The sequence below is a fragment of the Chlorocebus sabaeus genome, chromosome 11 (genome assembly GCF_047675955.1).
Source record: "Chlorocebus sabaeus isolate Y175 chromosome 11, mChlSab1.0.hap1, whole genome shotgun sequence".
In the NCBI taxonomy this organism is placed as follows: domain Eukaryota; kingdom Metazoa; phylum Chordata; class Mammalia; order Primates; family Cercopithecidae; genus Chlorocebus; species Chlorocebus sabaeus.
The window spans coordinates 31,950,629-31,966,835 of record NC_132914.1 but is presented as its reverse complement, the minus strand read 5'-3'; the positions used below and the strand labels follow the sequence as shown (position 1 = coordinate 31,966,835).

Sequence of the window (16,207 nt, the reverse complement as noted above, 5' to 3'; positions counted from 1 at the left end):
AGCTACTCTGGAGGCTGAGGGCAGAGAATCGCTTGAACCCGGGAGGCAGAGGTTCAGTGAGCCGAGATCATGCCACTGCACTCCAGTTTGGGCAACAGAGACTGTCTCAAAAAAATAAAAATAAAAGAATAATGTGTTAGGGTTCTCCAGAGAAACAGAACTAATAGGACATGTATAGATAGAGAAACATTTTAAGGATTTGGCTCACACAGTTGTGGAGGCCTGGGGAGTCTAAATCTTCACTGTGGGCCATCAGGGAAGAGACAGTTCAAGCCAAAAGGCAGTCTGCTGGCAGAATTTCTTCTTGCTCAGGAGGAAGTCAGTCTTTTTTATATTAAGGCCTTAAACTGATTGCATAAGGCCCACCCATATTACAGATAGTAATTTGCTTTACTCGAAGTCCACCAATTAAAATGTTAATCTCACCAAGCGCTGTAATCCCAGCACTTTGGGAGGCTGAGGTGGGCAGATCACAAGGTCAGGCGTTCAAGACCAGCCTGGCCAACATGGTGAAACCTCACCTCTACTAAAAATACAAAAATCAGATGGGCATGGTGGCATAGGCCTGTAATCCCAGCTACTCAGGAGGCTGAGGCAGGAGAATTGCTTGAAGCCAGGAGGCGAAAGTTGCAGTGAGCTGAGACTACGCCATAGCACTCCAGCCTGGGTGGCAGAGCAAGACTCCATCTCAAAAAAAAATATGTATAATCTCATCCAAAAACACCTTCATAGTAGTATCCAGAATAATGTTTGACCAAGTTTCTGGGCACCCTGGTCCAGCTAAGTTGACCTAAGATTACCTATCACAAACAATAACAAGAAATTGGAATAATGGAGGATCTGATGCCAGGTGATGAAAACAAAACTCTTAAAGAATATAAGAAAAGCATTTATGGGGAGCAGCTATTAACTATAGGGCTGAGTCAGCTGAGCACGGTGGCTCACACCTGTAATCCCAGCACTTTGGGAGGCCGAGGCGGGCGGATCACAAGGTCAGGAGATCGAGACCATCATGGCTAACACGGTGAAACCCCATCTCTACTAAAAATACAAAAAATTAGCCGGGCATGATGGCGCGAGCGTGTAGTCCCAGCTACTCTGGAGGCTGAGGCAGGGGAATCGCTTGAACCTGGGAGGCAGAGGTTGCAGTGAGCCAAGATCACGCCACTGCACTCCAGCCTGGGTGACAGAGTGAGACTTCATCCCCCCACCAAAAAAAAAACCATAGGGCTGAATCAAGGCAAATCTAAATGAGCCCCCCTGCCTGAGGTTGAACCAGACCCTGAGAGAGGGTACAACTCTCTCTCTGGGTGGCAAAGAAGTTTACTGAGGCTGAGCACAGCGGCTCACATCTGTCATCTCAGCACTGTGGGAGGCTGAGGCAGTCGGATTCCTTGAGCCTAGGAGTTCGAGACCAGCCTGGGCAATGTGGCAAAACCCTGTCTCTACTAAAATACAAAAAATTAGCCTGGCGTGGTGGCACGTGCCTGTGTTCCCAGCTACCTGCAGGGCTGAGGTGAGAGGATCACTTGAGCCCCAGAGGTAAAGTTTGCAGTGAGCCGAGATCATGCCACTGCATTCCAGTCTGGGCAACACAGTGAGACCCATTCTTTAAAAAAAAAAAAAAAGTTTACTGAGACATTTAAAAGAAGTGGACTTGTTTGGAATCTGCCCCCAGGTGCCAAGGACGCATCCATGAGGAGGTGACATACTCCAGAACTTGCCGGGACACTACAGAGGAAATTCAATGTCTTGGGCTGGATTTGGGGAGCTATAGTTGGACGTCTAGATATAAATTTGGAAGTTTCCAGCATGTATAAATGGAACTTAATGTCATGAAACCAATATTAAATCATGTGTTCATGAGAACACAAAGGGAGTGAGTTATGAAATCTAAAACATTGATTTTAATTTTGTGATATGGATGTGGCATGATTTATTTGTTTGACATTTAGATTACTTTCATTTTTTTCACTATTCTGAACAATGTTACGATGAAAAACATTACAGGCACGGTGACTCAAGCCTGTAATCCCAGCACTTTGGGAAGATGAGGCAGGAGGATCACTGGAGCCCAGGAATTCAAGTCCAGCCTGGGGAACATAGTAAGACCCTGTCTCTCTACTAAATAAATAAATTAAATAAATAAATAGAAAGAAAACAACATCTAAATAGCTCCCAATGTTTCTCTATTCCAAAAAAACTATAATGAACAAATATCCTTATTTTGTAAGAAATTACCTCTTTTAAAGGTCAAAGGCATTGTTAACAACTTCATAGGATTCAGCCTAATATTTTTGATAATTCTTTTGATTCTTTATCCTGACACGTACCTCGATTCAAATATATACAATTTTAGAACATGTGGAAAAAAGGAAAAAAAAAAAAAAAAGAGCAATTAATGTGGGTTGCAAAGCCTAAAAATAAGTCACTCTAATGAGAGCTGGCTTGTGGGCCAGATACTCTGTGTTCCCTAGAATAATATAATCCTGAGGTCTGTCATTTGCTTAACCCATAAACTGTTTTGTTGTTGTTTTTTTTTTTTTTTTTTTTGAGATGGAGTTTTGCCCTGTCACCTGGGCTGGAGTGCAGTGACATGATCTCGGCTCACTGCAACCTCTGCCTCCCGGGTTCAAGCAATTCTCCTGCCTCAGCCTCCCAAGTAGCTGGGATTACAGGCATGTGCCACCACACCTGGCTAGTTTTTTTTGTATTTTTAGTAGAGACACGGTTTCACCATGTTGGCCAGGCTGGTTTCAGACGCCTGACCTCAAGTGATCCACCTGTCTCAGCCTCCCAAAGTGCTAGGATTACAGGTGTGAGCCACCGCGCCTGGCCAACCTGTGTTCTTAAATGCCTCAAAATTTTCTTGAATTTCTCACTTATATCCTATTCAAAAATAACAAAAAAAGGCTGGGTGCGGTGGTTCACGCCTGTAATCCCAGCACTTTGGGAGGCCGAGGCAGGTGGATCACGAAGTCAGGAGATTGAGACCATCCTGGCTAACACGGTGAAACCCAGTCTCTACTAAAAATACAAAAAAATTAGCCGGGCATAGCGGCGTGTGCGTGTAGTCCCAGCTGCTGGGGAGGCTGAGGCAGGAGAATGGCGTGAACGCGAGAGGCGGAGCTTGCAGTGAGCGGAGATCGCGCCACTGCACTTCAGCCTGGGTGACAGAGTAAGACTCTGTCTCAAAAATAAAAAATAAAAAAAAAGCTTCAAAACATGAAGAAGGAGGAAAAAAAACTTGATGGAATCAATGAGAAATAGACAAATCTTCAATTATAGTCAGATCCTATTGTCAATAATTGATAGAATAGAAAATCAGGGCCGGGCACAGTGGCTCACACCTGTAAGCCCAGCACTTTGGGAGGCTGAGGCAGGTGGATCACGAGGTCAGGAGTTCAAGACCAGCCTGGCCAGCATGGTGAAACCCTGTCTCTACTAAAAATACGAAAATTAGCCAGGCATGGTGGCGTGCGCTTGTAGTCTCAGCTACTCAGGAGACTGAGGCAGGAGAACTGCTTGAACCCGGGAGGTGGAGGTTTCAGTGAGCCAAGATCGTGCCACTGCACTCCAGCCTGGGTGACAGAGTGAGACTCTGTCTCAAAAATATATATATTGTCCAACAAAACAACAGCAGAATACGCATTCTTTCCAAGTACACAAAAATCATTTATCAAGATTGGTCAGGCCGGGCGCAGTGGCTCATGCCTGTAATCCCAGCACTTTGGGAGCCTGAAGCAGGCAGATCACTTGAGGTCAGTACTTTGGAGAGCAGCCTAGTCAATGTGATAAAATCCTATCTCTACCAAAAAATACAAAAATTACGTGAAAAAAATCTGGGTGTGGTGGCAAGGGCCTGTAATCCCAAACCACTCAGGAGGCTGAGGCAGGAGAATCACTTGAACCCAGGAGTTGGAGGTTGCATTGAGCCGAGATCATACTACTGCACTCCAGCCTGGGTGACAGAGCGAGACACTGAAACAAATAAAATAAAACAGGGAAAATCTTTTTCACCAAATATTTCTTAGATACAACAAGGAAATACAGTACATAAAAACTTGATAAAGTGGACTTCACAAAACTTTTTTTTTTCTCCGAGACAAAGCGTGTCTCTCTGTCTGCCGGGCTAGAGTGCAGTGGCGCGATCTCAGCTCACTGCAACCTCTGCCTCCCAGTTTAAGCGATTCTCATGCCTCAGCCACCTGGGTAGCTGGGATTACAGGCACTAGCCACCACATCTGGCTAATTTTTGTTATTTTTAGTAGAGACGGGGTTTCACCATGTTGGCATGGCTGGTCTCGAACTCCTGACCTCAGTTGATGCACCTGCCTTGTCCTCCCAAAGTGCTGGGATTACAAGTGTGAGGACGTCATAAAATTTAAGAATGACCAGGCATGGGATTACATCCTGTAGGAGGCCAAGATGGGGAAATCACTTGAGGCCAGGAGTTTGAGATCAGCCTGAACAACACAGCAAAACTCTCTCTCTCTCCAAAAAAAAAAAAAAAAAAAAGATGGGCCAGGCGCAGTGGCTCACACCTGTAATCCAACACTTTGGGAGGCCAACACAGGTGGATCACCTGAGGTCAGGAGTTCGAGACCAGCCTGGCCAACATGGCGAAACCCCGTCTCTACTAAAAATACAGAAATTAGCCGGGTATGGTGGCACGTGCCTGTAATCCCAGCTACTCGGGTGGCAGAGGCAGGAGAATTACTTGAACCCAGGAGGTGGAGGTTGCAGTGAGCCGAGACTGCACCACTACACTCCAGCCTGGGTGATAGAGGAAGACTCTGTCTCAAAAAAAAAAAGAAAAAGAAAAAGATGGACACTGTCTTTGTCCATTCAGGCTTCTATAAGAAAATACCAGCCTGGGCAACATAGGGAGACCCCATTTCTACAAATAATCAAAAAATTAGCCAGGCATGGTGTCACACACCTGTTGTCCCAGATACTTGAAAAGCTGAGGTGGGAGCATTGTTTGAGCTCAGGAGGTTGAAGCTGCAGTGAACCGTGATCATGTCACTGTACTCTAGCCTGGGTGACAGAGCGAGACCCTGTCTCAAAAAAAAAAAAAAATACCATATGCGGGATGACTTATAAAGAATAAACAACAGGTTGGGTGCGGTGGCTCACGCCTGTAATCCCAGCACTTTGGGAGACCGAAGTGGGCAGATCACATGAGATCAGAGTTCAAGACCAACCTGACCAGTACGATGAAACCCCGTCTCTACTAAAAATACAGAAATTAGTTGGGCATGGTGGTGGGTGACTGTGATCCCAGCTACTCGGGAGGCTGAGACAGGAAAATTGCTTGAACCTGGGAGGTGGAGGTTGCAGTGTTGTGCCATTGCACTCTAGCCCGGGCAACAAGAGCAAAACCATGTCTCAAAAATAAATAAATAAATAAAATAAACAACAGACATTTATGTCTCATAATTGTGGAAGCTGGGAAGTCCAAGGACGAGGTGCTAGTATCTGGTGAGAGCCTATTCCTCACAGATGGTGTCTCACAGCTGTGCACTCACATGGTAGAAGGGGTAAACAATCTCCTTCGGCCCTCTTTTATAAGGGCGCGAAGCCCATTCATCACCTCTCAAACAGCCCCAACTCTTCACATTATCACATTGGAGATTAGGTTTCAACATACGAATTTTGAGGGGATACAAAAGTTGTGACCATAACAATAATCAAGGCCAGGCGCGGTGGCTCAAGCCTGTAATCCCAGCACTTTGGGAGGCCGAGACGGGCGGATCACGAGGTCAGGAGTTCCAGACCATCCTGGCTAACACGGTGAAACCCGTCTCTACTAAAAAAAATACAAAAAACTAGCCGGGCGAGGTGGCGGGCGCCTGTGGTCCCAGCTACTCGGGAGGCTGAGGCAGGAGAATGGCGTAAACCCGGGAGGCGGAGCTTGCAGTGAGCTGAGATCCGGCCACTGCACTTCAGCCTGGGCGACAGAGCAAGACTCCGTCTCAAAAAAAAAAAAAAAAAAAACCAATAATCAAGCTCATATGCTTCGTATTCTGACCAAAGATCTGGTGGTACATGTTTGCAGCAGAGGCCTTGGGTCCTGAAAGAAATAAATCTGCGGCCGGGCGCGGTGGCTCACGCCTGTAATCCCAGCACTTTGGGAGGCCGAGGCGGGCGGATCACAAGGTCAGGAGATCGAGACCATGGTGAAACCCCGTCTCTACTAAAAATAGAAAAAATTAGCCGGGCGCAGTGGCGGGCGCCTGTAGTCCCAGCTACTCGGGAGGCTGAGGCAGGAGAATGGCGTGAACCCGGGAGGCGGAGCTTGCAGTGAGCCGAGATTGCGCCATTGCACTCCAGCCTGGGCGACAGAGCGAGACTCCGTCTCAAAAAAAAAAAAAAAAAAAAAGAAATAAATCTGCCAGGCCCAGGACTAAGTACTCTTCTGCCAGAATGTATGCTCTCTGAAAGAAATGTAGGAGAATGCAAAGATAAGCCACAGACTGGTAGAGAATATTAGCAACACACATATCTGGCAAAGGGCTTGTATCCAGAGTATATAATGAACCCTCAAAATGCAGTAATAAGATAAACAGCCCAACAACAGAAAAAGGGCAAATGATTTGAAAAGGCACTTCACCAAAGAAAAACATAAAACAATGTCAAAAAGCCCACAAAAGGCTGGACACAGTGGGTCATGCCTTTAACCCCAGCACTTCAGGAGGCCAAGGCAGGAGGATTGCTTGAGCTCAGGAGTTTGAGAACATTCTGAGCAACATAGCAAGACCCTGTCTCTACAAAGAGTTTAAAATTTAGGCCGGGCGTGGTGGCTCACGCCTGTAATCCAAGCACTTTGGGAGGCCAAGGTGAGCAGATCACGAGGTCAAGAGATCGAGACCATCCTGGCTAACATGGTGAAACCCCATCTCTACTAAAATTACAAATTAGCTGTGCATGGTGGCATGCGCCAGTAGTCCCAGCTACTTGGGAGGTTGAGGCAGGAGAATCGCTTGAACCTGGAAGGTGGAGCTTGCAGTGAGCTGATACCACGCCACTGCACTCCAGCCTGGCAACAGAGCGAGACTCATCTCTAAAAAATAAATAAATAAATTAGGCTGGGCGTGGTGGCTCACTCCTGTAATCCCAGAACTTTGGGAGGCCAAGGCAGGTGGATCACCTGAGGTCAGGAGTTCAAGACCAGCCTGGCCAACATGGTGTAACCCCGTCTCTACTAAAAAAACACAAAAATTAGCCGGTCCTAGTGGTGTGCACCTGTAACTCCAGCTACTTGGGAGGCTGAGGCAGGAGAATCACTTGACCCCGAGAGGTGAAGGTTGCGGTAAGCCAAGATTGCACCACTGCACTCCAGTCTGGGCGATAAGAGCAAAACTATGTCAAAAATAAAAAAAAAGAGGCCGGGCACAGTGGCTCACGCCTGTAATCCCAGCACTTTGGGAGGCCGAGGCGAGTGGATCACAAGGTCAGGAGATCGAAACCATCCTGGCTAACACGGTGAAACCCTGTCTCTACTAAAAATATAAAAAAATTAGCCGGGCATAGTGGCGGGCGCCTGTAGTCCCAGCTACTCGGGAGGCTGAGGCAGGAGAATGGCATGAATCCGGGAGGCGGAGCTTGCAGTGAGCCAAGATAGGAGCACTGCACTCCAGCCTGGGCGACAGAGCGAGACTCTGTCTCAAAAAAAAAAAAGAAAGAAAGAGAGAGATACAGAATTACCTAATTCTCATAGATTTTAGTTTATTTGTTTATCTTTATTTTTTTTTTAGTTTTTATTTTTGAGACCGTCTTCTCAGTTGCCCAGGCTGGAGTGCAGTGGTGCAATCTCAGCTCACTGCAACATCCTCCTCCGGGGTTCAAGAGATTCTGCTGCCTCAGCCTCCCGAGCAGCTGAGACTACAGGCACGAGCCACCATGCCTGGCTAATTTTTCTATTTTTAGTAGAGCTGGGGTTTCACCATGTTGATGAGGCTGGTCTCGAACTCCTGCCCTCAAGTGACCCACCCACCTCGGCTTCTCAAAGTGTTGGAATTACAGGAGTTAGCCACTGCACCTGGCCTTGTATATTTAGTTTAGAACAATGCCTGGCACACGGAAGAAAACAAAAAATGTTACCTACAAAAAAGAAAAAAAGAATCCTACCTGTGGGTGGAGTCTCACCTGAATTATTTCCCTCTCACCCCCACGTCTGGGTTTGTTAAGTCATTCCCCCATTCCCCCCCCAACAGGATTTGCACCACTGTTCCTCCTTCATCACACTCACTTGTCACACAAGTTTTTAACCTTTGGGCAGCTCTAAATTCCTTTGACAATCTAAAGAAAACTACACCATCCCCAGGAAAACACACATTATGAACGCACACACACACTCTTAGGTACAGTTTTGGGGTGCCCATAGAACTCTAACACTAACCTGCCTTTTTAGATCCCTGAGTTAAATGGACATTAATGTCAAAGACTCCTTATTCCTTTGGAGCAGCAAACCTCAATAGGTCACAGGAGATTCCCAGAGCAGATCCTTACTGCAAGGATCAGAGTCCAAACGAGGCTTCACCAATCTGAGCTCATCTGAGATGCAAATTGCATTTCTCCCAGGAGGGGAGAGGACTCTCATTGTTCCTTCCTGACTGCATTTTTAGAGCTGACCCTTCACCCTAATGGGGGAAGGGCGCTATGGGGATGAGGGCAGGGAGGAGGTAGGTTACCAATGAAAGAATGGGGCTGCAGGAGATTCTAAGATCATTTATTTACAAACTTCTGCAGCCCTGCTAACCTACATGCTTGTGATTTACCTCATCTCTGTCTCCCAGTTGGTAATCAACAAACCCTTATTACCATAATGACCTATGCTTCTGTCTTCTGCAGGAGAGGGTGATAACACGGGAGGCTGCTCCCCCATCTCGCCCTTTGAGAAAAAAGAAGACTGGCCAGTATAGAGGTGGCAAATAGACCTGTCACTTCCCATTAGTTCTGTAACCGCTGTGAGCTTCCATTTTGCCTTTAGAATGGGAATAGTAAAACAGACCTCATACTTTTGTGTGAAAGTGAAGGAACCGCAAATCGCCTGCCCCTAGTAGCACCAATAATTGTTAGCTGATGCTTCTTAATATTATATCGCACCTGGAAGGATGACAGGCCTGCTTGCTAGAGTTTGGGGTTGGCTCGGGGAGAAGAGCAGAGTGCAGGGACCTTCCTGTAACAGGGCCTGTCTGACTTATACTTTCACTCTAGACAGCCCTTTGCCTTTTTGGTGTCCAGGAAAATGCCCCAGATCTTCAAGGGCTTCACTGTCCCCTTCCCTTTAACTGGGGTTCAGATGCTCTCATCTACAGACGGTTCCGTCATAAGGCCAAAAAGGCCATTGGATTCAAAGGATCTGAAAGATTGGTCCAGCCCTTTCTTTATTCTGATTAGAAACAGTCCCAGAGATGACGTGATTTGCCCAAAGTAGCGCAACTTCCTGGAACGAGAAACCAATCCGAAGATTTCCATGTCGGCGTTCTTTCCGCGGTGATCGGGTTACCTCCCAGACTTAGGATTTGCTTTTGAAAGAAAAGGAGAGGTCACATGGGAGAAGCATTGAAGGAAAAATTATTTGAATTTGGCAACTGCTTGCGGTGCGGGGGATGAGAGGTGGAGGGCGATGAAGTGCCCCTTCACACACACACACACACACACACACACACACCCAAATAATGTGAACAATTTTAAATTGCTTTACTTTAGGAGATCATGGATTTTGCGGCGGGGGAGGGGCTGAGAACTTACCTGTTTACCCAGCCAAGTTAACAATACTCTGCATTGTGTCCCTAACGCGGAGTAGGTACTGAATAACTACTTGTCGCACGGATGACTGCATGACTGGATGCACCCCATTCCACCATAGTCAGATGAGGATTTGCAGAGCCAAGCCCCACCTGGGAGGCATGTAAGTCCCTTCCAGTTCTTCTCAATGATGGCTCTGCAGTGAGTATCTTTTGTTCATCAGTTCTTGACTGCACATCTTGATTATTTCCTCAGGATATTTTCCTAGAAGTGGGATTACTGGGTTGAAGGGGATACACTTATTTAAGACTCTTGATTCCGAACCCCTCCAGCAGTATAAAAATGAGTCCGCTTCCCAGCAAGCTGGCCCAAACAGGCTATTCTCAGGCTTAATTTTTATTTTTTATTTTTGTGCCCTCTTGATAGAACAAAAATTGTATCTCGTTTGGTTTGCATCTCTTTGGGGACTAATTAGATCAAGATTGAACTAGTTTTGAAGAAACACTCTAAGGAGTCCAGAGAAATCCTGTGTGGGGCAGGAGATCATGAAACGAGGCACATCCCACCCACTGAGGTGAAACCAAAGAGCGTCTATTGTTTGGTGTGATTTAACCTTAAGATGGAAACATCTGAGCCTTGCTAGAGAGGCTTCCCCTGAGCAAGGGCTGGGGGGGTGGGGAGCTGTGACTTATCAACTTCCCTATGTTTATTTTCATTTCCTGATGGAGAGTAAATCCTATAAACAAATGAAAAACCTGTGGACTTCTATTTAAAGACTACAAGGAAAAGGGGAACTGGGCAAACTACTGCAACTCAAAAGTCGTGGAAAGGCGGGAGGGGGAGTGGGGAATTTAGAAAGATATTTCCAAGAGACGGCAGAGAGGTCCCTGGGGGTCTGTGGCCAGCCTGGAGAGGAAGAGACCGAGCTAGAGGCTGTGGAAAGCTCTAGAGACTTTGTACTAGAAAGGCTGCTTGATGGTTGCAGAGCTTACATGGCCAGGGATCCCCGAGGACCTGGAAAGGGTTTTTAATGGACTTTTGAGAATCAAAGTGAACTGCCAGGGACAAACAAGAGTGGTGAGGAAATGGAGGCAGTCGTGCAACTCAGGCTGGAAAATTGCTCTAGGAATGGCAAGAAGGTAGCTGTGGCGTTTTCCAAGAGAAGACGTTGGTGGTCAGCTGGGAGCTTTCCTTGACTATGAAACAAGGAAGACTTCTCCCCCATCCAGAGCCAGTAGCTGTCCCTACTCTTCACTTAAGCACAAACCGTACCCAGGAGGATGACTGATTTACAAATGTTTACAGACAATTTTATTTACTAATCTAGCTCTCACTCTCAACTAAATTTATAGTCCTAATTATAGTCATCAGCATTTTCTTGATAATAAACCTGCAAGATTTTATTTATTTATTTATTTATTTTTGGAGACAGAGTTTCACTCTTGTTGCCCAGGTTGGAGTGCTGTGGTGCAATCTCAGCTCACCGCAACCTCCACCTCCTGGGTAGCTGGAATTACAGCCTCCCGAGTAGCTGGGATTACAGGCATGCGCCACCACACCCGGCTAATTTTGTATTTTTAGTAGAGAAGAGGTTTCTTCATATTGGTCTCGAACTCCTGACCTCAGGTGATCCGCCTGCCTCCGTCTCCCGAAGTTTTGGGATTGAGCCACCGCACCTGGCCTACAGGATGTATTTTATAGTTATTTTTTAAAACTTTGTGGAGATTTTATTTTCTTGATTGCTTTAAGTTCCCTATTAAAGTCTTAAATGTAACAATTGGCTTCTAACAGTTTAGTAATCTATGAATATTTTGTATCGCTTTATTTATTCTAAAAGGGCTTAAAGTCAAAGAAAAAATGAGTATTAGAGGTTTAAATGAGTGATTCAAAACCCTTGGAGGTTATGGATATGTTAATTACCCTGATTAGATCATTACACATTGTGTGCCTATATCAAAATCTTACATGGCACCGCATAAATATATGCAATTATTATGTGTCAATTAAAAATAATAAAAGCAGAAAACTCCAAATAAAATGTTTGAAAAACTTGTCACACTTCAAAGTCACTTGGCACATTAAAAAATAGTTTTCTCCTGCTTCACCCTTGAGAGGTGAATTTTATGGAACTGGGGCAAACCCAGAATCTGCATTTTTTTTTTTTTCTTTTTTTGAGACGGAGTCTTACTCTGTTCCCAGGCTGGAGTGCAGTGGCGCGATCTCAGTTCACTGCAAGCTCCGCCTCCCGGGTTCATGCCATTCTCCTGCCTCAGTCTCCCAGAGTAGCTGGGATTACAGACGCCCACCACCATGCCCGGCTAATTTTTTTGTATTTTTCACCGTGTTAGCCAGGATGGTCTCGATCTCCTGACCTCATGATCCACCCGCCTCGGACTCCCAAAGTGCTGGGATTACAGGCATGAGCCACCATGCCCGGCAGAACATGTATTTTTAAAAACCACCTATGTGATTCCTAAATTGCTGCGACAAAGACCAGTTTGAGGAACTTGTGATCTAAATGCTTATCTATATTTTGTATGTTGTTTTTTTTTTCAAAATGAATATAAAAAATATGAGGCTGGGCACGGTGGCTCATACCTGTAATCCCAGCACTTTAGGAGACTGAGGCGGGTGGATCGCTTGAGCTCAGGAGTTCGAAACCAGCCTGGGTAACATAGTGAAACCCCGCCTCTACCAAAAATACAAAAATTAGCTGAGCACAGTGGTGCATGCCTATAGTCCCAGCTACTCCAGAGGCTGAGGCAGAAGAATCCATTGAGCCCGGAAGGTGGAGGTTGCAGTGAGCTGAGATCATGCTACTGTACTCCAGCTGTGGTGATAGGAGTGAAACACTGTCTCAAAAATAATAATAATAATAATAATAGGAATGCTTGATGAATTTGCCTGTCATCTTTTGCAGGAGCCATGCTAATCTTCTCTGTTATGGTTCCAATGTTCCAATTTTAGTATATGTACTGCCGAAGCAGGTACTTTGTTTTTTAATGGTGTTCAGAAGTGACAGTTTTAATTTTAATCTTTTTTTTTTTTTTTTTTTTTTGAGGCAGAATTTCACTCAGTTGCCCAGGCTGGAGTGCAATGGCACGATCTCTGCTCATTGCAACCTCTGCCTCCTGGGTTCAAGGGATTCTCCAGCCTCAGCCTCCCAAGTCGCTGGGATTACAGGCACCCACCACTATGCCCAGCTAATTTTTGTATTTTTAGTAGAGACGGGGTTTCACCATGCTGGCCAGGCTGCTCTCAAACTCCTGACCGCAGGTGATCCTCCTGCCTCGGCCTCCCAAAGTGCTGCGATTATAGGTGTGAGCCACTGTGCCCAGCCTTTAATTTAAACAATTTTTAAGTAATGGAGGCCAGGTGTGGTGGCTTACATCTGTAATCCCAGCACTCTGGGAGGCTGGGGTGGGAGGATTGCTTGAGAATCAGAAGGTGGAGGCTGTAGTGAGCCATGATTGTACCACTGCACTTCGGCCTGAATAACAGAGCGAGAAATAAAATCAAATAAGTATAATATAAAATAGGCCGAGTATGGTGGCTCACGCCTGTAATCCCAGCACTTTGGGAGGTTGAGGCGGGCAGATCACAAGGTCAGGAGTTCGAGACCAGCCTGGCTAATATGGTGAAACCCTGTCTCTACTAAAAATACAAAAATTAGCTAGGCGTGTTGGTGGGCGCCTGTAATCCCAGATACTCTGGAGGCTGAGGCAGGAGAATCACTTGAACCTGGGAGGCAGAGGTTGCAGTGAGCAGAGATCGCGCCACCGCACTCCAGCCTGGACAACAGAGTGAGACTCCATCTCAAAAAACTAAAATAAAATAAATATTAAGTAATGCTTTGCGTTTCTGGAAAACATTCCTTTTCTCCTTCCTCCCCACCCACAGTGGGCTTCAACTCACTGGCCTCCTTTCAGTCCTTACCTAACCTACTGTGCTGTTCTCACAGTACCTGAAACTCTCTTCTGGCTTCCTGTGATTCCTGGCTTTCTCCTCTCCTCTCTGGCAACATATTTTCGACTTTCTTTTGTGAAAGACAATTGGCAAGACTTTCTTCCTTTACTATCTTTCAAAGCAAGCAACGTTGCTGCATAAGGTGTCCTAGAAACTCTGGGGAAGGGTCCTAGGGCCTTGTTAACTACTCCCATCATTGGTGTCTAGGTGCTTGGATTCTCAAGTCTCCATCTCTCACCATTTCTTTGAGAGGCTTTCCAGATCCCCGCACATCAACTGCCTACTAAGCATTTATTCTCAGATGGCCTACAAAGCACCTCAAACTCAGTATTTCTCAAATGTTAAGTTCCTATCCATGTTTGCCCTCTGTGCCTCACAGCTTAGAGAATAGCTCCGCCCAGTTACTCAAGCCAGAAACCTGGGGGTGTCCTAGTCATCCATCTAGCACCACTGTCCTAAACACTGGGGATACCAGAGACTACAAACAAGTATCCCTGTCCTCATTGAGCTTATGTTCCCGAGGAGGAAGACAGACATAGCAGTCAGTTCCTACACCCAGTGACGCCAGCCATTTGGCCTCTCCAGCTCCTCAGTGCAATCCCCGCATCCGCCTCAGCCCGCCAGTTGGCCTCCCTCTGCTCTTTTACTCCCTTCAATCCATTCTCCCACAGCAGTGGTAACTTTCCTTGTTTTCGTTTCTTTTTTTTTTTCCTTTCTTTTCCTTTCCTTTCATTTCTTTCAGATACAGTCTCGCTCTGTCACCCAGGCTGGAGTGCAGCGGCGCCATCTCGGCTTACTGCGACCTCCTCCACCTCCTGGGTTCCAGCGATTCTCCTGCCTCAGCCTCGCTCATAGCTGGGATTACAAGCACCCACCACCTTGCCCAGATAATTTTTTTGTATTTTTAGTAGAGCCAGGGTTTCAACATGTTGGCCAGGCTGGTCTCGAACTCCTGACCTCAGGTGACCCGCCTACCTCAGCCTCCCAAAGTGCTGGAATTACAGACATGAGCCACCGAGCTGGGCCAGGAGTGTAATCTTTTTAAAGCCAAATCTTAACTGTTAGCCTCCAGCTTTAGGCTCTTCACGCTTGCAGGATAAAGTCCACCCTTGCAAACTCGGGTTAAAAGATGGTACAAGTTCTGGGCCCCGCTGGGCTCTCCATGGCACCCCTCACCCTCAGGCAGCGCCCTCTGTGCAGCCATACTGAGCTACAGCCACGGTTCACTGCACCTGCCGTCCCTCAGCTCCCTCCTGCCTCGCTGCCTGATGAACTCCTGTCACTCTGTAGGGCTCAGCTTGGATGCTGTGACATGCAGCCTCTAGAATGGCCCACAGTGACCCCTACCTCCTAGGAATCCCTTTCCCTTGAGTCAGCTGGATTTACTGATGCAATTTTGAATAATAGAAACTTGCAGAAGGGATGAGACATCACTTCTGAGATTAGGTTACATAAAGACTGTCACTTCTTTCTAAGGGCTCTTTCTCACTTGGATGGTCTCCAGAAAGTCAGCTGCCATGTCACGAAGTGCCCTGTGAGAAGGACCTGTAAGGAGGGACAGAGGGAGGCTTCTAAATGACAGCCTTCGAAGAACTGAATCCTGCTGGTGACCATGTGAGGGAGCTTGGACTTCGGTCCCCCAGTGTTGAGCCTTCAGATGAGATGGCAGCCCCAGCTGGTGGCATGACTGTAACCTCATGAAACACCTTCAGCCACAAAGCACCCAGCTAAGCCATACCCGTGTTTATGACCCAAAGAAATTGTGAGATAATAAACATTTCTTCTCTCAAACTGCTATACCTTAAGCTACTTCATTACACAGAGATAGAGGACAAACACCACCTCTGGACCCCTGCCTGCCACCATACCAAATTCCATGCCCTGAGTTCTAGAGCCAATGGGGTTTCCACCTGTCATGCCCAGCCCTTCACTGCTAGTATTATAATGAGGGTTTGCCCATATCTCTGCCCCCAGATGGCAGACTCTGTAGAGGAAAGAAGGAAGGAAGAGGGGGAAGTCACCACTTTCTTTCTCAAGACCCTGAGTCTCTATGCTGCTGCTGGCCACACGTTTATACCCACAGTGTCAACAGTGCCTGGCCCCGAAGTGCAGCTGCAACTTCAGAAAGAGGATCGGGCCAGCCAGAGCCAAAGCTCTATGGCAGCCACCTTCCTCTACCTCCTTCTATTACACTTCCCTCCACCTCCCTCTATCTCCTCAGTCTTCTCGGCCAACTCCCCCGACCCTTGAGCACCTGGCAAGCACGCACACACACAGGCACACACACAGGCACACGCAGGCACACACACAGGCACACACACAGGCACACGCAGGCATGCGCGCACGACACCAGGCCCACAACCTCCCTCTACTCCAGAGGAGCTAGGTGGAGTCACTCCTCCCTCCTTTCACACACACCCTGGGGCCACGCTTTTGTGGCTTTTCTGAGTGAAAGGGGAGGTGGGGCGGGGGTGGGGGAAGCCGT

At 46.9% G+C, this 16,207-nt stretch overlaps 1 long non-coding RNA gene and 1 other non-coding gene across 2 annotated transcripts; one reads left to right on the top strand and one right to left on the bottom strand.

The window, feature by feature from the left end:
• Positions 1-9,053: 9,053 nt before the first annotated feature.
• On the top strand, positions 9,054-15,509 carry LOC140712845 (uncharacterized). Its single transcript, XR_012094651.1, has 2 exons — positions 9,054-9,919; positions 15,199-15,509. It is a non-coding gene; the product is annotated as an uncharacterized lncRNA (long non-coding RNA).
• Positions 12,633-12,734, bottom strand: LOC119621323 (U6 spliceosomal RNA). Its single transcript, XR_005237874.1, has one exon. It is a non-coding gene; the product is annotated as a U6 spliceosomal RNA (small nuclear RNA).
• Positions 15,510-16,207: the final 698 nt, after the last annotated feature.